Source organism: Pleurodeles waltl, chromosome 5 (genome assembly GCF_031143425.1).
Source record: "Pleurodeles waltl isolate 20211129_DDA chromosome 5, aPleWal1.hap1.20221129, whole genome shotgun sequence".
In the NCBI taxonomy this organism is placed as follows: Eukaryota; Metazoa; Chordata; class Amphibia; order Caudata; family Salamandridae; genus Pleurodeles; species Pleurodeles waltl.
In genome coordinates, this window is record NC_090444.1 from 1,051,593,350 (window position 1) to 1,051,620,116 (window position 26,767).

Genomic DNA, 26,767 nt, shown 5'->3' on the forward strand with positions numbered 1-26,767 from the left:
GGAAAGTGGCTCTGCTGGTGCAGCGCCACGTTCCTTGCACCCCTTAACGCCCCTGTACCGCCACCATGTGTGAGCTATATATATAATAATACGGCGCACCATGGCACAGGGTAGGGGCATTAGCGTTATATTTTTTACGCTATTGATGTACTCTGCAAGAGTAGCGCCATCATTTTGGGACTAATCTTGCAGAGTACATAGGGGCCCATTATAAATAATGGTATTCCCCCTTTTAACGCCTCCTCTGAGTAGGCGTTGAAAGTGTAAAACAAATGGCGCAAGGAAATCTCTTAGATTGCCTTGCGCCATTTTTTCGGGCTCCCTAATGGGCGAACGCCCACCTTGTATAAATTATGCCTGACCCTTCCCCACCACACCGCTTCCTCTACTGCCAACTCTATGCCTCCCAGCCATTCCCGTGCAGTGCGGCAGACGAAGCAACCCACGCGGAGTCAAGAGTTCGCTCTTGGCTACAACACCAGCCCCAGAGACACCTTCCTCAAAAAGCAACCTGTCAGGTGAGGAACGAGCGTGCCCACTCTCTAACAAGGGAACGCCGCCTTTGCACACATCATGCATATATTATGCATGATGTGGCGCAAAGTGTTAACAAGTTGGCGCAAACCTAGCTTGCGCCACCTTGTAAATATTTTGCTATGGTAGTGGCCTATGATCTTCACATTTGCGGCAAAATAAATTCTGCAAATGTAGCGCTGAGGGCCGCAAGGGCCTTGTAAATCTGTCCCAAAGTGTTTTAGATTGTGTGAAGTGTAGTTTTGAGTCTTGAAAAGGGGTTAGTGTGATATTTCTTAAGACTAACGTCAATTTGCAGACATATTTAATAGGACATGTGACAAAAACGGTGTGAAAAAAGCGCACCTTTTTTCGTCCTACACGCTGATAATCTTAAACATGTTTGATAGGTATGGTTGTATTTTTTTTTTTATTAAGTACATGCACGTTTTATAGAGGAGAGGCATGACATTACCTTGTATTCCTGAAATGTGTTTTGCGTAACCTGATAAAATATATAGATATGAAAATATATATATATATAGAAAGCTCAATGTCACACAGTGAGCACTCTTGATATCTATAATAAGTGCCATGTTGTTGCCCTTTCCTGCGCAGGTACCAGGATGGCCGAGTGGTTAAGGCGTTGGACTTAAGATCCAATGGACATGTGTCCACGTGGGTTCAAGCCCCACTCCTGGTAGAGAGATTTTGTAATTCCTTATGCACCAAATGGAAAGCATTAAGTCAGGTATCATAAACAAATAAGTTACCTATAATAAACGAAAAAGCATACTGTAATACAACCTCCAACAAAAGGTTACTAAGTTTCAAAGAGAAATGTACAATACAAGGCGTTTACTTTTTTGGGGGTAGAAAAATACACGTTAATCGATATGCAGATTTTATATGTAGCTCTTATTTTAATAATAATCAGGAGCAACTGAAAAGTGCGTGAAATTGAAATGAACAGTGTCACGGGAGAGAAAAAATGATATACCAGGAGTGGGGCTCGAACCCACGCAGACACATGTCCATTGGATCTTAAGTCCAACGCCTTAACCACTCGGCTACCCTGGTCTACATAGTGCAGGTGTGCCTGCAATCATGATATAGTTGTTTTTCAGGAGAAGAATCATCTATACTATCAGCCCTCCCAACAGGAAAAGCAGAATTCAAAACCCCCAAAATATCCCTCAGCTTTTGCATGGAAATAGGATGCCATTGATCCAACCTGGATCCATCCTCCATCGCCCAGCCAGCAACAATTCTCCTACACATTTCTCCTTCCATGGTATCATAATCCCAAAAGTACTGACCAAAAAATGTAATACCTGCCATCTTCCCTGTTATAGCCACCACCGCCAATCCTAGGTCAATATGTGTCATAATGAAGCGGACTCCATCCTCCCTCCTATACCGTGACATGTAAGGTCCCTCATACCTCCTCAATGCACCAGACTCAATAAATTCTGCCTAGGCCTTGCCATATGACGTCAAAGTAGATGGAGCAATGGACTGACGAATCAATTGTAACATCCTTAGATTCCCAGCTCCCAAAGGTCCACCGTCAAAGCCGTTTTAAGCAAATCTGCTCCCGGCACCAGTACACAGAATCTCTGCCACTGTGAACGAGATAGCCCATCAGTGCTATCATTATTCACACCTGGAACATACTGACCCTTAAACAAAATATTGAATTTCAGACAATGAAGCAAAAATAAACGCAACAACTTCAAAACTTTTTCATCTCGAGCCTTCTGTGAATTGACTAAATTAACAACTGTTTGGCTATCCACATTAAAAACCACTCGCCTGTTTGCTAAAAGGTTACCACACAACACTAAAGCAACCATCAAATGGAAAAAAACTCCAGAAACGAAATGCTATGGTGTGCCTCTCTCCAAGAATCCGGCCATGACTCAGCAGTCCAATCACCATCTCAGAAAACCAAACCATTGGGCTCCTGAATCATCTGAAAAAATTTGAACTTGCCATTACCATTCATCCTCAACCGTCAACATGTTAACACCATTATTACTTTGCTGGAAAGAAACCAACATTCTGAAGTCAGCATTGATGACCTCTTTAAGCCGAATTCTGGGATGAGGTAAAACAGCACCTTTGACTGAAAAACCAAGGCACCTACAAAGAGCTCTACCAACTCTCACCACACGGCACGCAAACTTCAAAGAACCCAATAAGGCTTGCACCTGCTGTAACTCCAGCTTATCCGAGGAAACAGCCTCCTCCAACAGAGAAATCAACTTTTGCACTTATCCACCGGAAACCGTACCTCAGATTTCTCTGAGTTCAATATAGCAGGGCCTTCAGTCTTATCTGGAGCCAAAGGTACTTCCATCTCCTCCATACACTTCTGAAATTCAATTAACCCTTTTTTACATTCATTGGATCACTGCAAGCCCATCAGAAAAGAGTCACCTAGGTAGTTCGTGACATGCCCGAGCCCAGTCTTCTGTTGGAAAAACCACTGCAAAAAACAACTACAAGTTTCAAACAGGGAACAAGAAACAGAACAGCCCATTGGCAACATTATATCCACAAATATAGAATCCTCAGATTAAAGACCCAACAATGAAAAATCCTCAGGATGTACCGGCAATAGTCAAAAGACAGATTGAATGTCTAACTTTGCCATTTGTGCCTTCCTTCCACAAGCCCTTACCAACTTAATTGCCTCTTCCACTGATGTGCAATGCACTATGGAGTCTTCATGTGCAATTAAATCATTAACTGACTCCCCTGCAGCCCACGATAGATGATGAATCAATCTAAACTCACCTTGTTGTGTTTTAGGCACAACACCCAGTGGTGAAATTGTTAAGTTATGAATTGGCCAGGTATCCCATGGACCCACCATTCTGCCAGCCTCCAATTCCGTCCTCAATTTCTTTCTCACCACTTCCGTATTCTCAACTGAAGATTTCAAATTTTTTCTCTGTCTTCTATGACCTTGATAACATAGCTTGAAACCCTCAAGAAAACTCTAGTACAGTAACTTGGCCTCCTCACGCCTCGGATAAAACTGCAACCAATAAAACAAAATATCTAATTTATTAGGAGAAGGGCCCTTTTCCCACCATCTGCTGCATCCGACCCCTTCCCCTATCACCACCTCTACCTGCATTAGCCTTCCATCCCCATTGCATCCCTCCAAAACATTGCACCAATGGATGTTTGCCCCTGCAATTGGAGCAATTGTGCATGAACTTGCACTGGAGTCGTGTGCATGACCCTCTGTTGAAGGACCAACAAGATCCATTCTGTGGGAACTGAGCTCTCGTGAAACTACCCACCCTAGATTGGTTGGGATGCCCCTGACAGGGCTCTTAAGGAACCAGAAGACCACTAGCTGTGTGTAACGCTGAGGCATTCTTGGAAGTACACAACCATTGCATCCAAAGCTCATTATAAATATCTCACCATTCTTTATCTGGAAATAATGCCATATGGGCTCTAAGTTCTTCATTATATCTAAAACATCCAAAACCACCATAGTCTATTTGAGCCCACCTAAAAACGTCCATGTATTTTAATAGAGAAATACAACGCTCCGGATGCCTCTCACAATAAACGCTAGCAATGATTAAGAATACTGACATCCAATTCTCAAGGGTAGTGGGAACTTTCGGCCTCCTAGCTAATTCCCATTCCTCCTCCTTTGACCCTTCCTTAGCCCACACTTCTCTATGTAATAATTTAAAAACATCAACAAACTCACCTTTACAAATGTTTTCCTTCATGGCTTGGGTGAGATGCGCCCCCAAGGGCAAGAACAACCCCATATATGGCAACTTTTTACTTTTTACACTACGCTCTCCTGAGTTTCCTTTTTCCTTACCTGGCTCTGCCTTAGAAGCCTCCTCACCACTTGCCTCTGACTTACCATCATTGACTCCGACTTTTTTGTTCACAGCCCCCCCAAATGGACATTGTCTGCATCTTTAACTGCTTCATTATTTGCATCATCTTTCCCACTCAATCTACCCAAACTTCCTTATGCTAACGCAAAAGGGTATTACCCACTGTTACAGACACCAAACACACTACCTTCATGCTTAACTCTTCACACCCCATAGCCACAGCAGCCTGTGTCTCACCTTTTTTGAATGAAACCACTTGCAGGTACCTGATTATTCGTCTTGACTTTCCGATTACGCTGCACCATCAAAGGGGGCAAATCCTGAAACACACCAAAACTCTTTCCTCTGTTAGAACAGCTCACCTAATTTCTTTGCTGCATCTCCTTCCCCGCAGTCTCATCCCCACCCTCACAATTCACCCCCTCCTTAGTCTCCTGGTCGTCATCGTAATCCATCAATTCATCATGCAAAATGAGCCCCGAAGCCAACGAGACAGCACCTTGGCTGATAGCTGGGATCTTGAAGCCGTGATTCTACCATAAATCAAATGATTCACCAGGCCACTCACTTGTAGTCGGGTTGATCGCTCTGGATGCAACCCTCTCTTATGACCGGCATTTTAAAGGTGCCCAGACCTTTACCGGCATCTCCGCTGTTGTCTTATTTTTCATGACGTCCTTTGGCATGGTTCGTCCTCCTGAGCTGCGAAGCCCAAAGGAGCTGTCACACCCCAAAAATGCTTCAGCCGCCCCAGGGTGTGCTTTCTTAAGCTCACCCCTGACAAAGCTATGCCCATCTTCCTGTAATTGCTGGACTCTATTGAAATTGACCTCACTTGTGTCAAAATTATAAACCACCTGTTGCTCCGAGACAAACACAAAGGGGCAGATTTAAGGAAAGTGGCTCTGCCGGTGCAGCGCCACGTTCCTTGCACCCCTTATCGCCCCTGTACCGCCACCATGTGTGAGCTATATATATAATAATACGGCGCACCATGGCACAGGGTAGGGGCATTAGCGTTATATTTTTTACGCTATTGATGTACTCTGCAAGAGTAGCGCCATCATTTTGGGACTAATCCTGCAGAGTACATAGGGGCCCATTATAAATAATGGTATTCCCCCTTTTAACGCCTCCTCTGAGTAGGCGTTGAAAGTGTAAAACAAATGGCGCAAGGAAATCTCTTAGATTGCCTTGCGCCATTTTTTCGGGCTCCCTAATGGGCGAACGCCCACCTTGTATAAATTATGCCTGACCCTTCCCCACCACACCGCTTCCTCTACTTCCAACTCTATGCCTCCCAGCCATTCCCGTGCAGTGCGGCAAACGAAGCGACCCACGCGGAGTCAAGAGTTCGCTCTTGGCTACAACACCAGCCCCAGAGACACCATCCTCAAAAAGCAACCTGTCAGGTGAGGAACGAGCGTGCCCACTCTCTAACAAGGGAACGCCGCCTTTGCACACATCATGCATATATTATGCATGATGTGGCGCAAAGTGTTAACAAGTTGGCGCAAACCTAGCTTGCGCCACCTTGTAAATATTTTGCTATGGTAGTGGCCTATGATCTTCACATTTGCGGCAAAATAAATTCTGCAAATGTAGCGCTAAGGGCCGCAAGGGCCTTGTAAATCTGTCCCAAAGTGTTTTAAATTGTGTGAAGTGTAGTTTTGAGTCTTGAAAAGGGGTTAGTGTGATATTTCTTAAGATTAACGTCAATTTGCAGACATATTTAATAGGACATGTGACAAAAACGGTGTGAAAAAAGCGCACCTTTTTTCGTCCTACACGCTGATAATCTTAAACATGTTTGATAGGTATGGTTGTATTTTTTTTTTTATTAAGTACATGCACGTTTTATAGAGGAGAGGCATGACATTACCTTGTATTCCTGAAATGTGTTTTGCGTAACCTGATCAAATATATAGATATGAAAATATATATATATATAGAAAGCTCAATGTCACACAGTGAGCACTCTTGATATCTATAATAAGTGCCATGTTGTTGCCCTTTCCTGCACAGGTACCAGGATGGCCGAGTGGTTAAGGCGTTGGACTTAAGATCCAATGGACATGTGTCCACGTGGGTTCAAGCCCCACTCCTGGTAGAGAGATTTTGTAATTCCTTATGCACCAAATGGAAAGCATTAAGTCAGGTATCATAAACAAATAAGTCACCTATAATAAACGAAAAAGCATACTGTAATACAACCTGCAACAAAATGTTACTAAGTTTCAAAGAGAAATGTACAATACAAGGCGTTTACTTTTTTGGGGGTTGAAAAATACACGTTAATCGGTATGAAGATTTTATATGTAGCTCTTATTTTAATAATAATCAGGAGCAACTGAAAAGTGTGTGAAATTGAAATGAACAGTGTCACGGGAGAGAAAAAATGATATACCAGGAGTGGGGCTCGAACCCACGCAGACACATGTCCATTGGATCTTAAGTCCAACGCCTTAACCACTCGACCACCCTGGTCTACATAGTGCAGGTGTGCCTGCAATCATGATATAGTTGTTTTTCAGGAGAAGAATGATCTATACTATCAGCCCTCCCAACAGGAAAAGCAGAATTCAAAACCCCCAAAATATCCCTCAGCTTTTGCATGGAAATAGGATGCCATTGATCCAACCTGGATCCATCCTCCATCGCCCAGCCAGCAACAATTCTCCTACACATTTCTCCTTCCATGGTATCATAATCCCAAAAGTACTGACCAAAAAATGTAATACCTGCCATCTTCCCTGTTATAGCCACCACCGCCAATCCTAGGTCAATATGTGTCATAATGAAGCACTCTCCATCCCCCCTCCTATACCGTGACATGTAAGGTCCCTCATACCTCCTCAATGCACCAGACTCAATAAATTCTGCCTAGGCCTTGCCATATGACCTCAAAGTAGATGGAGCAATGGACTGACGAATCAATTGTAACATCCTTAGATTCCCAGCTCCCAAAGGTCCACCGTCAAAGCCGTTTTAAGCAAATCTGCTCCCGGCACCAGTACACCGAATCTCTGCCACTGTGAATGAGATAGCCCATCAGTGATATCATTATTCACACCTGGAACATACTGACTCTTAAACAAAATATTGAATTTCAGACAATGAAGCAAAAATAAACGCAACAACTTCAAAACTTTTTCATCTCGAGCCTTCTGTGAATTGACTAAATTAACAACTGTTTGGCTATCCACATTAAAAACCACTCGCCTGTTTGCTAAAAGGTTACCACACAACACTAAAGCAACCATCAAATGGAAAAAACTCCAGAAACGAAATGCTATGGTGTGCCTCTCTCCAAGAATCCGGCCATGACTCAGCAGTCCAATCACCATCTCAGAAAACCAAACCATGGGCTCCCGAATCATCAGAAAAAAATTGAACTTGCCATAACCATTCATCCTCAACCGTCAACATGTTAACACCATTATTACTTTGCTGGAAAGAAACCAACATTCTGAAGTCAGCATTGATGACCTCTTTAAGCCGAATTCTGGGATGAGGTAAAACAGCACCTTTGACTGAAAAACCAAGGCACCTACAAAGAGCTCTACCAACTCTCACCACACGGCACGCAAACTTCAAAGAACCCAATAAGGCTTGCACCTGCTGTAACTCCAGCTTATCCGTGGAAACAGCCTCCTCCAACAGAGAAATCAACTTTTGCACATATCCACCAGAAACCGTACCTCAGATTTCTCTGAGTTCAATATAGCAGGGCCTTCAGTCTTATCCGGAGCCAAAGGTACTTCCATCTCCTCCATACACTTCTGAAATTCAATTAACACTTTTTTACATTCATTGGATTACTGCAAGCCCATCAGAAAAGAGTCACCTAGGTAGTTCGTGACATGCCCGAGCCCAGTCTTCTGTTGGAAAAACCACTGCAAAAAACAACTACAAGTTTCAAACAGGGAACAAGAAACAGAACAGCCCATTGGCAACATTATATCCACAAATATAGAATCCTCAGATTAAAGACCCAACAATGAAAAATCCTCAGGATGTACCGGCAATAGTCAAAAGACAGATTGAATGTCTAACTTTGCCATTTGTGCCTTCCTTCCACAAGCCCTTACCAACTTAATTGCCTCTTCCACTGATGTGCAATGCACTATGGAGTCTTCATGTGCAATTAAATCATTAACTGACTCCCCTGCAGCCCACGATAGATGATGAATCAATCTAAACTCACCTTGTTGTGTTTTAGGCACAACACCCAGTGGTGAAATTGTTAAGTTATGAATCGGCCAGGTATCCCATGGACCCACCATTCTGCCAGCCTCCAATTCCGTCCTCAATTTCTTTCTCACCACTTCCGGATTCTCAACTGCAGATTTCAAATTTTTTCTCTGTCTTCTATGACCTTGATAACATAGCTTGAAACCCTCAAGAAAACTCTAGTACAGTAACTTGGCCTCCTCACGCCTCGGATAAAACTGCAACCAATAAAACAAAATATCTAATTTATTAGGAGAAGGGCCCTTTTACCACCATCTGCTGCATCCGACCCCTTCCCCTATCACCACCTCTACCTGCATTAGCCTTCCATCCCCATTGCATCCCTCCAAAACATTGCACCAATGGATGTTTGCCCCTGCAATTGGAGCAATTGTGCATGAACTTGCACTGGAGTCGTGTGCATGACCCTCTGTTGAAGGACCAACAAGATCCATTCTGTGGGAACTGAGCTCTTGTGAAACTACCCACCCTAGATTGGTTGGGATGCCCCTGACAGGGCTTGTAAGGAACCAGAAGACCACTAGCTGTGTGTAACGCTGAGGCATTCTTGGAAGTACACAACCATTGCATCCAAAGCTCATTATAAATATCTCACCATTCTTTATCTGGAAATAATGCCATCTGGGCTCTAAGTTCTTCATTATATCTAAAACATCCAAAACCACCATAGTCTATTTGAGCCCACCTAAAAACGTGCATGTATTTTAATAGAGAAATACAACGCTCCGGATGCCTCTCACAATAAACGCTAGCAATGATTAAGAATACTGACATCCAATTCTCAAGGGTAGTGGGAACTTTCGGCCTCCTAGCTAATTCCCATTCCTCCTCCTTTGACCCTTCCTTAGCCCACACTTCTCTATATAATACTTTAAAAACATCAACAAACTCACCTTTACAAATGTTTTCCTTCATGGCTTGGGTGAGATGCGCCCCCAAAGGCAAGAACAACCCCATATATGGCAACTTTTTACTTTTTACACTACCCTCACCTGAGTTTCCTTTTTCCTTACCTGGCTCTGCCTTAGAAGCCTCCTCACCACTTGCCTCTGACTTACCATCATTGACTCCGACTTTTTTGTTCACAGCCCCCCCAAATGGACATTGTCTGCATCTTTAACTGCTTCATTATTTGCATCATCTTTCCCACTCAATCTACCCAAACTTCCTTATGCTAACGCAAAAGGGTATTACCCACTGTTACAGACACCAAACACACTACCTTCATGCTTAACTCTTCACACCCCATAGCCACAGCAGCCTGTGTCTCACCTTTTTTGAATGAAACCACTTGCAGGTACCTGATTATTCGTCTTGACTTTCCGATTACGCTGCACCATCAAAGGGGGCAAATCCTGAAACACACCAAAACTCTTTCCTCTGTTAGAACAGCTCACCTAATTTCTTTGCTGCATCTCCTTCCCCGCAGTCTCATCCCCACCCTCACAATTCTCCCCCTCCTTAGTCTCCTGGTCGTCATCGTAATCCATCAATTCATCATGCAAAATGAGCCCCGAAGCCAACGAGACAGCACCTTGGCTGATAGCTGGGATCTTGAAGCCGTGATTGTACCATAAATCAAATGATTCACCAGGCCACTCCCTTGTAGTCGGGTTGATCGCTCTGGATGCAACCCTCTCTTATGACCGGCATTTTAAAGGTGCCCAGACCTTTACCGGCATCTCCGCTGTTGTCTTATTTTTCATGACGTCCTTTGGCATGGTTCGTCCTCCTGAGCTGCGAAGCCCAAAGGAGCTGTCACACCCCAAAAATGCTTCAGCCGCCCCAGGGTGTGCTTTCTTAAGCTCACCCCTGACAAAGCTATGCCCATCTTCCTGTAATTGCTGGACTCTATTGAAATTGACCTCACTTGTGTCAAAATTATAAACCACCTGTTGCTCCGAGACAAACACAAAGGGGCAGATTTAAGGAAAGTGGCTCTGCCGGTGCAGCGCCACGTTCCTTGCACCCCTTAACGCCCCTGTACCGCCACCATGTGTGAGCTATATATATAATAATACGGCGCACCATGGCACAGGGTAGGGGCATTAGCGTTATATTTTTTACGCTATTGATGTACTCTGCAAGAGTAGCGCCATCATTTTGGGACTAATCTTGCAGAGTACATAGGGGCCCATTATAAATAATGGTATTCCCCCTTTTAACGCCTCCTCTGAGTAGGCGTTGAAAGTGTAAAACAAATGGCGCAAGGAAATCTCTTAGATTGCCTTGCGCCATTTTTTCGGGCTCCCTAATGGGCGAACGCCCACCTTGTATAAATTATGCCTGACCCTTCCCCACCACACCGCTTCCTCTACTTCCAACTCTATGCCTCCCAGGCATTCCCGTGCAGTGCGGCAAACGAAGCGACCCACGCGGAGTCAAGAGTTCGCTCTTGGCTACAACACCAGCCCCAGAGACACCATCCTCAAAAAGCAACCTGTCAGGTGAGGAACGAGCGTGCCCACTCTCTAACAAGGGAACGCCGCCTTTGCACACATCATGCATATATTATGCATGATGTGGCGCAAAGTGTTAACAAGTTGGCGCAAACCTAGCTTGCGCCACCTTGTAAATATTTTGCTATGGTAGTGGCCTATGATCTTCACATTTGCGGCAAAATAAATTCTGCAAATGTAGCGCTAAGGGCCGCAAGGGCCTTGTAAATCTGTCCCAAAGTGTTTTAAATTGTGTGAAGTGTAGTTTTGAGTCTTGAAAAGGGGTTAGTGTGATATTTCTTAAGATTAACGTCAATTTGCAGACATATTTAATAGGACATGTGACAAAAACGGTGTGAAAAAAGCGCACCTTTTTTCGTCCTACATGCTGATAATCTTAAACATGTTTGATAGGTATGGTTGTATTTTTTTTTTTATTAAGTACATGCACGTTTTATAGAGGAGAGGCATGACATTACCTTGTATTCCTGAAATGTGTTTTGCGTAACCTGATAAAATATATAGATATGAAAATATATATATATATAGAAAGCTCACTGTCACACAGTGAGCACTCTTGATATCTATAATAAGTGCCATGTTGTTGCCCTTTCCTGCACAGGTACCAGGATGGCCGAGTGGTTAAGGCGTTGGACTTAAGATCCAATGGACATGTGTCCACGTGGGTTCAAGCCCCACTCCTGGTAGAGAGATTTTGTAATTCCTTATGCACCAAATGGAAAGCATTAAGTCAGGTATCATAAACAAATAAGTCACCTATAATAAACGAAAAAGCATACTGTAATACAACCTGCAACAAAATGTTACTAAGTTTCAAAGAGAAATGTACAATACAAGGCGTTTACTTTTTTGGGGGTTGAAAAATACACGTTAATCGGTATGAAGATTTTATATGTAGCTCTTATTTTAATAATAATCAGGAGCAACTGAAAAGTGTGTGAAATTGAAATGAACAGTGTCACGGGAGAGAAAAAATGATATACCAGGAGTGGGGCTCGAACCCACGCAGACACATGTCCATTGGATCTTAAGTCCAACGCCTTAACCACTCGACACCCTGGTCTACATAGTGCAGGTGTGCCTGCAATCATGATATAGTTGTTTTTCAGGAGAAGAATGATCTATACTATCAGCCCTCCCAACAGGAAAAGCAGAATTCAAAACCCCCAAAATATCCCTCAGCTTTTGCATGGAAATAGGATGCCATTGATCCAACCTGGATCCATCCTCCATCGCCCAGCCAGCAACAATTCTCCTACACATTTCTCCTTCCATGGTATCATAATCCCAAAAGTACTGACCAAAAAATGTAATACCTGCCATCTTCCCTGTTATAGCCACCACCGCCAATCCTAGGTCAATATGTGTCATAATGAAGCACTCTCCATCCCCCCTCCTATACCGTGACATGTAAGGTCCCTCATACCTCCTCAATGCACCAGACTCAATAAATTCTGCCTAGGCCTTGCCATATGACCTCAAAGTAGATGGAGCAATGGACTGACGAATCAATTGTAACATCCTTAGATTCCCAGCTCCCAAAGGTCCACCGTCAAAGCCGTTTTAAGCAAATCTGCTCCCGGCACCAGTACACCGAATCTCTGCCACTGTGAATGAGATAGCCCATCAGTGATATCATTATTCACACCTGGAACATACTGACTCTTAAACAAAATATTGAATTTCAGACAATGAAGCAAAAATAAACGCAACAACTTCAAAACTTTTTCATCTCGAGCCTTCTGTGAATTGACTAAATTAACAACTGTTTGGCTATCCACATTAAAAACCACTCGCCTGTTTGCTAAAAGGTTACCACACAACACTAAAGCAACCATCAAATGGAAAAAACTCCAGAAACGAAATGCTATGGTGTGCCTCTCTCCAAGAATCCGGCCATGACTCAGCAGTCCAATCACCATCTCAGAAAACCAAACCATGGGCTCCCGAATCATCAGAAAAAAATTGAACTTGCCATAACCATTCATCCTCAACCGTCAACATGTTAACACCATTATTACTTTGCTGGAAAGAAACCAACATTCTGAAGTCAGCATTGATGACCTCTTTAAGCCGAATTCTGGGATGAGGTAAAACAGCACCTTTGACTGAAAAACCAAGGCACCTACAAAGAGCTCTACCAACTCTCACCACACGGCACGCAAACTTCAAAGAACCCAATAAGGCTTGCACCTGCTGTAACTCCAGTTTATCCGTGGAAACAGCCTCGTCCAACAGAGAAATCAACTTTTGCACATATCCACCAGAAACCGTACCTCAGATTTCTCTGAGTTCAATATAGCAGGGCCTTCAGTCTTATCCGGAGCCAAAGGTACTTCCATCTCCTCCATACACTTCTGAAATTCAATTAACACTTTTTTACATTCATTGGATTACTGCAAGCCCATCAGAAAAGAGTCACCTAGGTAGTTCGTGACATGCCCGAGCCCAGTCTTCTGTTGGAAAAACCACTGCAAAAAACAACTACAAGTTTCAAACAGGGAACAAGAAACAGAACAGCCCATTGGCAACATTATATCCACAAATATAGAATCCTCAGATTAAAGACCCAACAATGAAAAATCCTCAGGATGTACCGGCAATAGTCAAAAGACAGATTGAATGTCTAACTTTGCCATTTGTGCCTTCCTTCCACAAGCCCTTACCAACTTAATTGCCTCTTCCACTGATGTGCAATGCACTATGGAGTCTTCATGTGCAATTAAATCATTAACTGACTCCCCTGCAGCCCACGATAGATGATGAATCAATCTAAACTCACCTTGTTGTGTTTTAGGCACAACACCCAGTGGTGAAATTGTTAAGTTATGAATCGGCCAGGTATCCCATGGACCCACCATTCTGCCAGCCTCCAATTCCGTCCTCAATTTCTTTCTCACCACTTCCGGATTCTCAACTGCAGATTTCAAATTTTTTCTCTGTCTTCTATGACCTTGATAACATAGCTTGAAACCCTCAAGAAAACTCTAGTACAGTAACTTGGCCTCCTCACGCCTCGGATAAAACTGCAACCAATAAAACAAAATATCTAATTTATTAGGAGAAGGGCCCTTTTACCACCATCTGCTGCATCCGACCCCTTCCCCTATCACCACCTCTACCTGCATTAGCCTTCCATCCCCATTGCATCCCTCCAAAACTTTGCACCAATGGATGTTTGCCCCTGCAATTGGAGCAATTGTGCATGAACTTGCACTGGAGTCGTGTGCATGACCCTCTGTTGAAGGACCAACAAGATCCATTCTGTGGGAACTGAGCTCTTGTGAAACTACCCACCCTAGAATGGTTGCGATGCCCCTGACAGGGCTTGTAAGGAACCAGAAGACCACTAGCTGTGTGTAACGCTGAGGCATTCTTGGAAGTACACAACCATTGCATCCAAAGCTCATTATAAATATCTCACCATTCTTTATCTGGAAATAATGCCATCTGGGCTCTAAGTTCTTCATTATATCTAAAACATCCAAAACCACCATAGTCTATTTGAGCCCACCTAAAAACGTGCATGTATTTTAATAGAGAAATACAACGCTCCGGATGCCTCTCACAATAAACGCTAGCAATGATTAAGAATACTGACATCCAATTCTCAAGGGTAGTGGGAACTTTCGGCCTCCTAGCTAATTCCCATTCCTCCTCCTTTGACCCTTCCTTAGCCCACACTTCTCTATATAATACTTTAAAAACATCAACAAACTCACCTTTACAAATGTTTTCCTTCATGGCTTGGGTGAGATGCGCCCCCAAAGGCAAGAACAACCCCATATATGGCAACTTTTTACTTTTTACACTACCCTCACCTGAGTTTCCTTTTTCCTTACCTGGCTCTGCCTTAGAAGCCTCCTCACCACTTGCCTCTGACTTACCATCATTGACTCCGACTTTTTTGTTCACAGCCCCCCCAAATGGACATTGTCTGCATCTTTAACTGCTTCATTATTTGCATCATCTTTCCCACTCAATCTACCCAAACTTCCTTATGCTAACGCAAAAGGGTATTACCCACTGTTACAGACACCAAACACACTACCTTCATGCTTAACTCTTCACACCCCATAGCCACAGCAGCCTGTGTCTCACCTTTTTTGAATGAAACCACTTGCAGGTACCTGATTATTCGTCTTGACTTTCCGATTACGCTGCACCATCAAAGGGGGCAAATCCTGAAACACACCAAAACTCTTTCCTCTGTTAGAACAGCTCACCTAATTTCTTTGCTGCATCTCCTTCCCCGCAGTCTCATCCCCACCCTCACAATTCTCCCCCTCCTTAGTCTCCTGGTCGTCATCGTAATCCATCAATTCATCATGCAAAATGAGCCCCGAAGCCAACGAGACAGCACCTTGGCTGATAGCTGGGATCTTGAAGCCGTGATTGTACCATAAATCAAATGATTCACCAGGCCACTCCCTTGTAGTCGGGTTGATCGCTCTGGATGCAACCCTCTCTTATGACCGGCATTTTAAAGGTGCCCAGACATTTACCGGCATCTCCGCTGTTGTCTTATTTTTCATGACGTCCTTTGGCATGGTTCGTCCTCCTGAGCTGCGAAGCCCAAAGGAGCTGTCACACCCCAAAAATGCTTCAGCCGCCCCAGGGTGTGCTTTCTTAAGCTCACCCCTGACAAAGCTATGCCCATCTTCCTGTAATTGCTGGACTCTATTGAAATTGACCTCACTTGTGTCAAAATTATAAACCACCTGTTGCTCCGAGACAAACACAAAGGGGCAGATTTAAGGAAAGTGGCTCTGCCGGTGCAGCGCCACGTTCCTTGCACCCCTTAACGCCCCTGTACCGCCACCATGTGTGAGCTATATATATAATAATACGGCGCACCATGGCACAGGGTAGGGGCATTAGCGTTATATTTTTTACGCTATTGATGTACTCTGCAAGAGTAGCGCCATCATTTTGGGACTAATCTTGCAGAGTACATAGGGGCCCATTATAAATAATGGTATTCCCCCTTTTAACGCCTCCTCTGAGTAGGCGTTGAAAGTGTAAAACAAATGGCGCAAGGAAATCTCTTAGATTGCCTTGCGCCATTTTTTCGGGCTCCCTAATGGGCGAACGCCCACCTTGTATAAATTATGCCTGACCCTTCCCCACCACACCGCTTCCTCTACTGCCAACTCTATGCCTCCCAGCCATTCCCATGCAGTGCGGCAAACGAAGCGACCCACGCGGAGTCAAGAGTTCGCTCTTGGCTACAACACCAGCCCCAGAGACACCCTCCTCAAAAAGCAACCTGTCAGGTGAGGAACGAGCGTGCCCACTCTCTAACAAGGGAACGCCGCCTTTGCACACATCATGCATATATTATGCATGATGTGGCGCAAAGTGTTAACAAGTTGGCGCAAACCTAGCTTGCGCCACCTTGTAAATATTTTGCTATGGTAGTGGCCTATGATCTTCACATTTGCGGCAAAATAAATTCTGCAAATGTAGCGCTAAGGGCCGCAAGGGCCTTGTAAATCTGTCCCAAAGTGTTTTAGATTGTGTGAAGTGAAGTTTTGAGTCTTGAAAAGGGGTTAGTGTGATATTTCTTAAGATTAACGTCAATTTGCAGACATATTTAATAGGACATGTGACAAAAACGGTGTGAAAAAAGCGCACCTTTTTTCGCCCTACACGCTGATAATCTTAAACATGTTTGATAGGTATGGTTGTATTTTTTTTTTTATTAAGTACATGCACGTTTTATAGAGGAGAGGCATGACTTTACCTTGTATTCCTGAAATGTGTTTTGCGTAACCTGATAAAATATATAGATATGAAAATATATATATATATAGAAAGCTCAATGTCACACAGTGAGCACTCTATATATCTATAATAAGTGCCATGTTGTTGCCCTTTCCTGCACAGGTACCAGGATGGGTGAGTGGTTAAGGTGTTGGACTTAAGATCCAATGGACATGTGTCCACGTGGGTTCAAGCCCAACTCCTGGTAGAGAGATTTTGTAATTCCTTATGCACCAAATGGAAAGCATTAAGTCAGGTATCATAAACAAATAAGTCACCTATAATAAACGAAAAAGCATACTGTAATACAACCTGCAACAAAAGGTTACTAAGTTTCAAAGAGAAATGTACAATACAAGGCGTTTACTTTTTTGGGGGTAGAAAAATACACGTTAATCGATATGAAGATTTTATATGTAGCTCTTATTTTAATAATAATCAGGAGCAACTGAAAAGTGCGTGAAATTGAAATGAACAGTGTCACGGGAGAGAAAAAATGATATACCAGGAGTGGGGCTCGAACCCACGCAGAAACATGTCCATTGGATCTTAAGTCCAACGCCTTAACCACTCGGCCACCCTGGTCTACATAATGCAGGTGTGCCTGCAATCATGATATAGTTGTTTTTCAGGAGAAGAATCATCTATACTATCAGCCCTCCCAACAGGAAAAGCAGAATTCAAAACCCCCAAAATATCCCTCAGCTTTTGCATGGAAATAGGATGCCATTGATCCAACCTGGATCCATCCTGCATCGCCCAGCCAGCAACAATTCTCCTACACATTTCTCCTTCCATGGTATCATAATCCCAAAAGTACTGACCAAAAAATGTAATACCTGCCATCTTCCCTGTTATAGCCACCACCGCCAATCCTAGGTCAATATGTGTCATAATGAAGCTGACTCCATCCTCCCTCCTATACCGTGACATGTAAGGTCCCTCATACCTCCTCAATGCACCAGACTCAATAAATTCTGCCTAGGCCTTGCCATATGACCTCAAAGTAGATGGAGCAATGGACTGACGAATCAATTGTAACATCCTTAGATTCCCAGCTCCCAAAGGTCCACCGTCAAAGCCGTTTTAAGCAAATCTGCTCCCGGCACCAGTACACCGAATCTCTGCCACTGTGAACGAGATAGCCCATCAGTGATATCATTATTCACACCTGGAACATACTGACCCTTAAACAAAATATTGAATTTCAGACAATGAAGCAAAAATAAACGCAACAACTTCAAAACTTTTTCATCTCGAGCCTTCTGTGAATTGACTAAATTAACAACTGTTTGGCTATCCACATTAAAAACCACTCGCCTGTTTGCTAAAAGGTTACCACACAACACTAAAGCAACCATCAAATGGAAAAAAACTCCAGAAACGAAATGCTATGGTGTGCCTCTCTCCAAGAATCCGGCCATGACTCAGCAGTCCAATCACCATCTCAGAAAACCAAACCATGGGCTCCTGAATCATCTGAAAAAATTTGAACTTGCCATTACCATTCATCCTCAACCGTCAACATGTTAACACCATTATTACTTTGCTGGAAAGAAACCAACATTCTGAAGTCAGCATTGATGACCTCTTTAAGCCGAATTCTGGGATGAGGTAAAACAGCACCTTTGACTGAAAAACCAAGGCACCTACAAAGAGCTCTACCAACTCTCACCACACGGCACGCAAACTTCAAAGAACCCAATAAGGCTTGCACCTGCTGTAACTCCAGCTTATCCGTGGAAACAGCCTCCTCCAACAGAGAAATCAACTTTTGCACTTATCCACCGGAAACCGTACCTCAGATTTCTCTGAGTTCAATATAGCAGGGCCTTCAGTCTTATCCGGAGCCAAAGGTACTTCCATCTCCTCCATACACTTCTGAAATTCAATTAACCCTTTTTTACATTCATTGGATCACTGCAAGCCCATCAGAAAAGAGTCACCTAGGTAGTTCGTGACATGCCCGAGCCCAGTCTTCTGTTGGAAAAACCACTGCAAAAAACAACTACAAGTTTCAAACAGGGAACAAGAAACAGAACAGCCCATTGGCAACATTATATCCACAAATATAGAATCCTCAGATTAAAGACCCAACAATGAAAAATCCTCAGGATGTACCGGCAATAGTCAAAAGACAGATTGAATGTCTAACTTTGCCATTTGTGCCTTCCTTCCACAAGCCCTTACCAACTTAATTGCCTCTTCCACTGATGTGCAATGCACTATGGAGTCTTCATGTGCAATTAAATCATTAACTGACTCCCCTGCAGCCCACGATAGATGATGAATCAATCTAAACTCACCTTGTTGTGTTTTAGGCACAACACCCAGTGGTGAAATTGTTAAGTTATGAATCGGCCAGGTATCCCATGGACCCACCATTCTGCCAGCCTCCAATTCCGTCCTCAATTTCTTTCTCACCACTTCCGGATTCTCAACTGCAGATTTCAAATTTTTTCTCTGTCTTCTATGACCTTGATAACATAGCTTGAAACCCTCAAGAAAACTCTAGTACAGTAACTTGGCCTCCTCACGCCTCGGATAAAACTGCAACCAATAAAACAAAATATCTAATTTATTAGGAGAAGGGCCCTTTTACCACCATCTGCTGCATCCGACCCCTTCCCCTATCACCACCTCTACCTGCATTAGCCTTCCATCCCCATTGCATCCCTCCAAAACATTGCACCAATGGATGTTTGCCCCTGCAATTGGAGCAATTGCGCATGAACTTGCACTGGAGTCGTGTGCATGACCCTCTGTTGAAGGACCAACAAGATCCATTCTGTGGGAACTGAGCTCTTGTGAAACTACCCACCCTAGATTGGTTGGGATGCCCCTGACAGGGCTTGTAAGGAACCAGAAGACCACTAGCTGTGTGTAACGCTGAGGCATTCTTGGAAGTACACAACCATTGCATCCAAAGCTCATTATAAATATCTCACCATTCTTTATCTGGAAATAATGCCATCTGGGCTCTAAGTTCTTCATTATATCTAAAACATCCAAAACCACCATAGTCTATTTGAGCCCACCTAAAAACGTGCATGTATTTTAATAGAGAAATACAACGCTCCGGATGCCTCTCACAATAAACGCTAGCACTGATTAAGAATACTGACATCCAATTCTCAAGGGTAGTGGGAACTTTCGGCCTCCTAGCTAATTTCCATTCCTCCTCCTTTGACCCTTCCTTAGCCCACACTTCTCTGTAATACTTTAAAAACATCAACAAACTCACCTTTACAAATGTTTTCCTTCATGGCTTGGGTGAGATGCGCCCCCAAAGGCAAGAACAACCCCATATATGGCAACTTTTTACTTTTTACACTACCCTCACCTGAGTTTCCTTTTTCCTTACCTGGCTCTGCCTTAGAAGCCTCCTCACCACTTGCCTCTGACTTACCATCATTGACTCCGACTTTTTTGTTCACAGCCCCCCCAAATGGACATTGTCTGCATCTTTAACTGCTTCATTATTTGCATCATCTTTCCCACTCAATCTACCCAAACTTCCTTATGCTAACGCAAAAGGGCATTACCCACTGTTACAGACACCAAACACACTACCTTCATGCTTAACTCTTCACACCCCATAGCCACAGCAGCCTGTGTCTCACCTTTTTTGAATGAAACCACTTGCAGGTACCTGATTATTCGTCTTGACTTTCCGATTACACTGCACCATCAAAGGGGGCAAATCCTGAAACACACCAAAACTCTTTCCTCTGTTAGAACAGCTCACCTAATTTCTTTGCTGCATCTCCTTCCCCGCAGTCTCATCCCCACCCTCACAATTCTCCCCCTCCTTAGTCTCCTGGTCGTCATCGTAATCCATCAATTCATCATGCAAAATGAGCCCCGAAGCCAATGAGACAGCACCTTGGCTGATAGCTGGGATCTTGAAGCCGTGATTGTACCATAAATCAAATGATTCACCAGGCCACTCCCTTGTAGTCGGGTTGATCGCTCTGGATGCAACCCTCTCTTATGACCGGCATTTTAAAGGTGCCCAGACCTTTACCGGCATCTCCGCTGTTGTCTTATTTTTCATGACGTCCTTTGGCATGGCTCGTCCTCCTGAGCTGCGAAGCCCAAAGGAGCTGTCACACCCCAAAAATGCTTCAGCCGCCCCAGGGTGTGCTTTCTTAAGCTCACCCCTGACAAAGCTATGCCCATCTTCCTGTAATTGCTGGACTCTATTGAAATTGACCTCACTTGTATCAAAATTATAAACCACCTGTTGCTCCGAGACAAACACAAAGGGGCAGATTTAAGGAAAGTGGCTCTGCCGGTGCAGCGCCACGTTCCTTGCACCCCTTAACGCCCCTGTACCGCCACCATGTGTGAGCTATATATATAATAATACGGCGCACCATGGCACAGGGTAGGGGCATTAGCGTTATATTTTTTACGCTATTGATGTACTCTGCAAGAGTAGCGCCATCATTTTGGGACTAATCTTGCAGAGTACATAGGGGCCCATTATAAATAATGGTATTCCCTCTTTTAACGCCTCCTCTGAGTAGGCGTTGAAAGTGTAAAACAAATGGCGCAAGGAAATCTCTTAGATTGCCTTGCGCCATTTTTTCGGGCTCCCTAATGGGCGAACGCCCACCTTGTATAAATTATGCCTGACCCTTCCCCACCACACCGCTTCCTCTACTGCCAACTCTATGCCTCCCAGCCATTCCCGTGCAGTACGGCAAACGTAGCGACCCACGCGGAGTCAAGAGTTGGCTCTTGGCTACAACACCAGCCCCAGAGACACCCTCCTCAAAAAGCAACCTGTCAGGTTAGGAACGAGCGTGCCCACTCTCTAACAAGGGAACGCCGCCTTTGCACACATCATGCATTTATTATGCATGATGTGGCGCAAAGTGTTAACAAGTTGGCGCAAACCTAGCTTGCGCCACCTTGTAAATATTTTGCTATGGTAATGGCCTATGATCTTCACATTTGCGGCAAAATAAATTCTGCAAATGTAGCGCTAAGGGCCGCAAGGGCCTTGTAAATCTGTCCCAAAGTGTTTTAGATTGTGTGAAGTGTAGTTTTGAGTCTTGAAAAGGGGTTAGTGTGATATTTCTTAAGATTAACGTCAATTTGCAGACATATTTAATAGGACATGTGACAAAAACGGTGTGAAAAAAGCGCACCTTTTTTCGTCCTACACGCTGATAATCTTAAACATGTTTGATAGGTATGGTTGTATTTTTTTTTTTTTAAGTACATGCACGTTTTATGGAGGAGAGGCATGACATTACCTTGTATTCCTGAAATGTGTTTTGCGTAACCTGATAAAATATATAGATATGAAAATATATATATATATAGAAAGCTCAATGTCACACAGTGAGCACTCTTGATATCTATAATAAGTGCCATGTTGTTGCCCTTTCCTGCACAGGTACCAGGATGGCCGAGTGGTTAAGGCGTTGGACTTAAGATCCAATGGACATGTGTCCACGTGGGTTCAAGCCCCACTCCTGGTAGAGAGATTTTGTAAGTCCTTATGCACCAAATGGAAAGCATTAAGTCAGGTATCATAAACAAATAAGTCACCTATAATAAACGAAAAAGCATACTGTAATACAACCTGCAACAAAAGGTTACTAAGTTTCAAAGAGAAATGTACAATACAAGGCGTTTACTTTTTTGGGGGTAGAAAAATACATGTTAATCGATATGAAGATTTTATATGTAGCTCTTATTTTAATAATAATCAGGAGCAACTGAAAAGTGCGTGAAATTGAAATGAACAGTGTCACGGGAGAGAAAAAATGATATACCAGGAGTGGGGCTCAAACCCACGCAGAAACATGTCCATTGGATCTTAAGTCCAACGCCTTAACCACTCGGCCACCCTGGTCTACATAATGCAAGTGTGCCTGCAATCATGATATAGTTGTTTTTCAGGAGAAGAATCATCTATACTATCAGCCCTCCCAACAGGAAAAGCAGAATTCAAAACCCCCAAAATATCCCTCAGCTTTTGCATGGAAATAGGATGCCATTGATCCAACCTGGATCCATCCTCCATCGCCCAGCCAGCAACAATTCTCCTACACATTTCTCCTTCCATGGTATCATAATCCCAAAAGTACTGACCAAAAAATGTAATACCTGCCATCTTCCCTGTTATAGCCACCACCGCCAATCCTAGGTCAATATGTGTCATAATGAAGCGGACTCCATCCTCCCTCCTATACCGTGACATGTAAGGTCCCTCATACCTCCTCAATGCACCAGACTCAATAAATTCTGCCTAGGCCTTGCCATATGACCTCAAAGTAGATGGAGCAATGGACTGACGAATCAATTGTAACATCCTTAGATTCCCAGCTCCCAAAGGTCCACCGTCAAAGCCGTTTTAAGCAAATCTGCTCCCGGCACCAGTACACCGAATCTCTGCCACTGTGAACGAGATAGCCCATCAGTGATATCATTATTCACACCTGGAACATACTGACCCTTAAACAAAATATTGAATTTCAGACAATGAAGCAAAAATAAACGCAACAACTTCAAAACTTTTTCATCTCGAGCCTTCTGTGAATTGACTAAATTAACAACTGTTTGGCTATCCACATTAAAAACCACTCGCCTGTTTGCTAAAAGGTTACCACACAACACTAAAGCAACCATCAAATGGAAAAAAACTCCAGAAACGAAATGCTATGGTGTGCCTCTCTCCAAGAATCCGGCCATGACTCAGCAGTCCAATCACCATCTCCGAAAACCAAACCATGGGCTCCTGAATCATCTGAAAAAATTTGAACTTGCCATTACCATTCATCCTCAACCGTCAACATGTTAACACCATTATTACTTTGCTGGAAAGAAACCAACATTCTGAAGTCAGCATTGATGACCTCTTTAAGCCGAATTCTGGGATGAGGTAAAACAGCACCTTTGACTGAAAAACCAAGGCACCTACAAAGAGCTCTACCAACTTTCACCACACGGCACGCAAACTTCAAAGAACCCAATAAGGCTTGCACCTGCTGTAACTCCAGCTTATCCGTGGAAACAGCCTCCTCCAACAGAGAAATCAACTTTTGCACTAATCCACCGGAAACCGTACCTCAGATTTCTCTGAGTTCAATATAGCAGGGCCTTCAGTCTTATCCGGAGCCAAAGGTACTTCCATCTCCTCCATACACTTCTGAAATTCAATTAACCCTTTTTTACATTCATTGGATCACTGCAAGCCCATCAGAAAAGAGTCACCTAGGTAGTTCGTGACATGCCCGAGCCCAGTCTTCTGTTGGAAAAACCACTGCAAAAAACAACTACAAGTTTCAAACAGGGAACAAGAAACAGAACAGCCCATTGGCAACATTATATCCACAAATATAGAATCCTCAGATTAAAGACCCAACAATGAAAAATCCTCAGGATGTACCGGCAATAGTCAAAAGACAGATTGAATGTCTAACTTTGCCATTTGTGCCTTCCTTCCACAAGCCCTTACCAACTTAATTGCCTCTTCCACTGATGTGCAATGCACTATGGAGTCTTCATGTGCAATTAAATCATTAACTGACTCCCCTGCAGCCCACGATTGATGATGAATCAATCTAAACTCACCTTGTTGTGTTTTAGGCACAACACCCAGTGGTGAAATTGTTAAGTTATGAATCGGCCAGGTATCCCATGGACCCACCATTCTGCCAGCCTCCAATTCCGTCCTCAATTTCTTTCTCACCACTTCCGGATTCTCAACTGCAGATTTCAAATTTTTTCTCTGTCTTCTATGACCTTGATAACATAGCTTGAAACCCTCAAGAAAACTCTAGTACAGTAACTTGGCCTCCTCACGCCTCGGATAAAACTGCAACCAATAAAACAAAATATCTAATTTATTAGGAGAAGGGCCCTTTTCCCACCATCTGCTGCATCCGACCCCTTCCCCTATCACCACCTCTACCTGCATTAGCCTTCCATCCCCATTGCATCCCTCCAAAACATTGCACCAATGGATGTTTGCCCCTGCAATTGGAGCAATTGTGCATGAACTTGCACTGGAGTCATGTGCATGACCCTCTGTTGAAGGACCAACAAGATCCATTCTGTGGGAACTGAGCTCTTGTGAAACTACCCACCCTAGATTGGTTGGGATGCCCCTGAAAGGGCTTGTAAGGAACCAGAAGACCACTAGCTGTGTGTAACGCTGAGGCATTCTTGGAAGTACACAACCATTGCATCCAAAGCTCATTATAAATATCTCACCATTCTTTATCTGGAAATAATGCCATCTGGGCTCTAAGTTCTTCATTATATCTAAAACATCCAAAACCACCATAGTCTATTTGAGCCCACCTAAAAACGTGCATGTATTTTAATAGAGAAATACAACGCTCTGGATGCCTCTCACAATAAACGCTAGCAATGATTAAGAATACTGACATCCAATTCTCAAGGGTAGTGGGAACTTTCGGCCTCCTAGCTAATTCCCATTCCTCCTCCTTTGACCCTTCCTTAGCCCACACTTCTCTATGTAATAATTTAAAAACATCAACAAACTCACCTTTAAAAATGTTTTCCTTCATGGCTTGGGTGAGATGCGCCCCCAAAGGCAAGAACAACCCCATATATGGCAACTTTTTACTTTTTACACTACCCTCACCTGAGTTTCCTTTTTCCTTACCTGGCTCTGCCTTAGAAGCCTCCTCACCACTTGCCTCTGACTTACCATCATTGACTCCGACTTTTTTGTTCACAGCCCCCCCAAATGGACATTGTCTGCATCTTTAACTGCTTCATTATTTGCATCATCTTTCCCACTCAATCTACCCAAACTTCCTTATGCTAACGCAAAAGGGTATTACCCACTGTTACAGACACCAAACACACTACCTTCATGCTTAACTCTTCACACCCCATAGCCACAGCAGCCTGTGTCTCACCTTTTTTGAATGAAACCACTTGCAGGTACCTGATTATTCGTCTTGACTTTCCGATTACGCTGCACCATCAAAGGGGGCAAATCCTGAAACACACCAAAACTCTTTCCTCTGTTAGAACAGCTCACCTAATTTCTTTGCTGCATCTCCTTCCCCGCAGTCTCATCCCCACCCTCACAATTCTCCCCCTCCTTAGTCTCCTGGTCGTCATCGTAATCCATCAATTCATCATGCAAAATGAGCCCCGAAGCCAACGAGACAGCACCTTGGCTGATAGCTGGGATCTTGAAGCCGTGATTGTACCATAAATCAAATGATTCACCAGGCCACTCCCTTGTAGTCAGGTTGATCGCTCTGGATGCAACCCTCTCTTATGACCGGCATTTTAAAGGTGCCCAGACCTTTACCGGCATCTCCGCTGTTGTCTTATTTTTCATGACGTCCTTTGGCATGGTTCGTCCTCCTGAGCTGCGAAGCCCAAAAGAGCTGTCACACCCCAAAAATGCTTCAGCCGCCCCAGGGTGTGCTTTCTTAAGCTCACCCCTGACAAAGCTATGCCCATCTTCCTGTAATTGCTGGACTCTATTGAAATTGACCTCACTTGTGTCAAAATTATAAACCACCTGTTGCTCCGAGACAAACACAAAGGGGCAGATTTAAGGAAAGTGGCTCTGCCGGTGCAGCGCCACGTTCCTTGCACCCCTTAACGCCCCTGTACCGCCACCATGTGTGAGCTATATATATAATAATACGGCGCACCATGGCACAGGGTAGGGGCATTAGCGTTATATTTTTTACGCTATTGATGTACTCTGCAAGAGTAGCGCCATCATTTTGGGACTAATCTTGCAGAGTACATAGGGGCCCATTATAAATAATGGTATTCCCCCTTTTAACGCCTCCTCTGAGTAGGCGTTGAAAGTGTAAAACAAATGGCGCAAGGAAATCTCTTAGATTGCCTTGCGCCATTTTTTCGGGCTCC

General features: G+C 43.7%; 10 non-coding genes across 10 annotated transcripts; 5 read left to right on the forward strand and 5 right to left on the reverse strand.

Annotated features, from left to right (window-relative positions):
• The first annotated feature begins 1,133 nt into the window (after positions 1–1,133).
• On the forward strand, positions 1,134–1,216 carry TRNAL-UAA (transfer RNA leucine (anticodon UAA)). Its single transcript has one exon. It is a non-coding gene; the product is annotated as a tRNA-Leu (tRNA).
• Positions 1,217–1,510: 294 nt separating this feature from the next.
• Positions 1,511–1,593, reverse strand: TRNAL-UAA (transfer RNA leucine (anticodon UAA)). Its single transcript has one exon. It is a non-coding gene; the product is annotated as a tRNA-Leu (tRNA).
• A 4,831-nt stretch (positions 1,594–6,424) lies between these two features.
• Positions 6,425–6,507, forward strand: TRNAL-UAA (transfer RNA leucine (anticodon UAA)). The gene has a single exon. It is a non-coding gene; the product is annotated as a tRNA-Leu (tRNA).
• Positions 6,508–6,801: 294 nt separating this feature from the next.
• TRNAL-UAA (transfer RNA leucine (anticodon UAA)) lies at positions 6,802–6,884 on the reverse strand. Its single transcript has one exon. It is a non-coding gene; the product is annotated as a tRNA-Leu (tRNA).
• A 4,829-nt stretch (positions 6,885–11,713) lies between these two features.
• Positions 11,714–11,796, forward strand: TRNAL-UAA (transfer RNA leucine (anticodon UAA)). The gene has a single exon. It is a non-coding gene; the product is annotated as a tRNA-Leu (tRNA).
• A 294-nt stretch (positions 11,797–12,090) lies between these two features.
• On the reverse strand, positions 12,091–12,172 carry TRNAL-UAA (transfer RNA leucine (anticodon UAA)). Its single transcript has one exon. It is a non-coding gene; the product is annotated as a tRNA-Leu (tRNA).
• A 4,829-nt stretch (positions 12,173–17,001) lies between these two features.
• TRNAL-UAA (transfer RNA leucine (anticodon UAA)) lies at positions 17,002–17,084 on the forward strand. The gene has a single exon. It is a non-coding gene; the product is annotated as a tRNA-Leu (tRNA).
• A 294-nt stretch (positions 17,085–17,378) lies between these two features.
• On the reverse strand, positions 17,379–17,461 carry TRNAL-UAA (transfer RNA leucine (anticodon UAA)). Its single transcript has one exon. It is a non-coding gene; the product is annotated as a tRNA-Leu (tRNA).
• A 4,827-nt stretch (positions 17,462–22,288) lies between these two features.
• Positions 22,289–22,371, forward strand: TRNAL-UAA (transfer RNA leucine (anticodon UAA)). The gene has a single exon. It is a non-coding gene; the product is annotated as a tRNA-Leu (tRNA).
• Positions 22,372–22,665: 294 nt separating this feature from the next.
• On the reverse strand, positions 22,666–22,748 carry TRNAL-UAA (transfer RNA leucine (anticodon UAA)). Its single transcript has one exon. It is a non-coding gene; the product is annotated as a tRNA-Leu (tRNA).
• Positions 22,749–26,767: the final 4,019 nt, after the last annotated feature.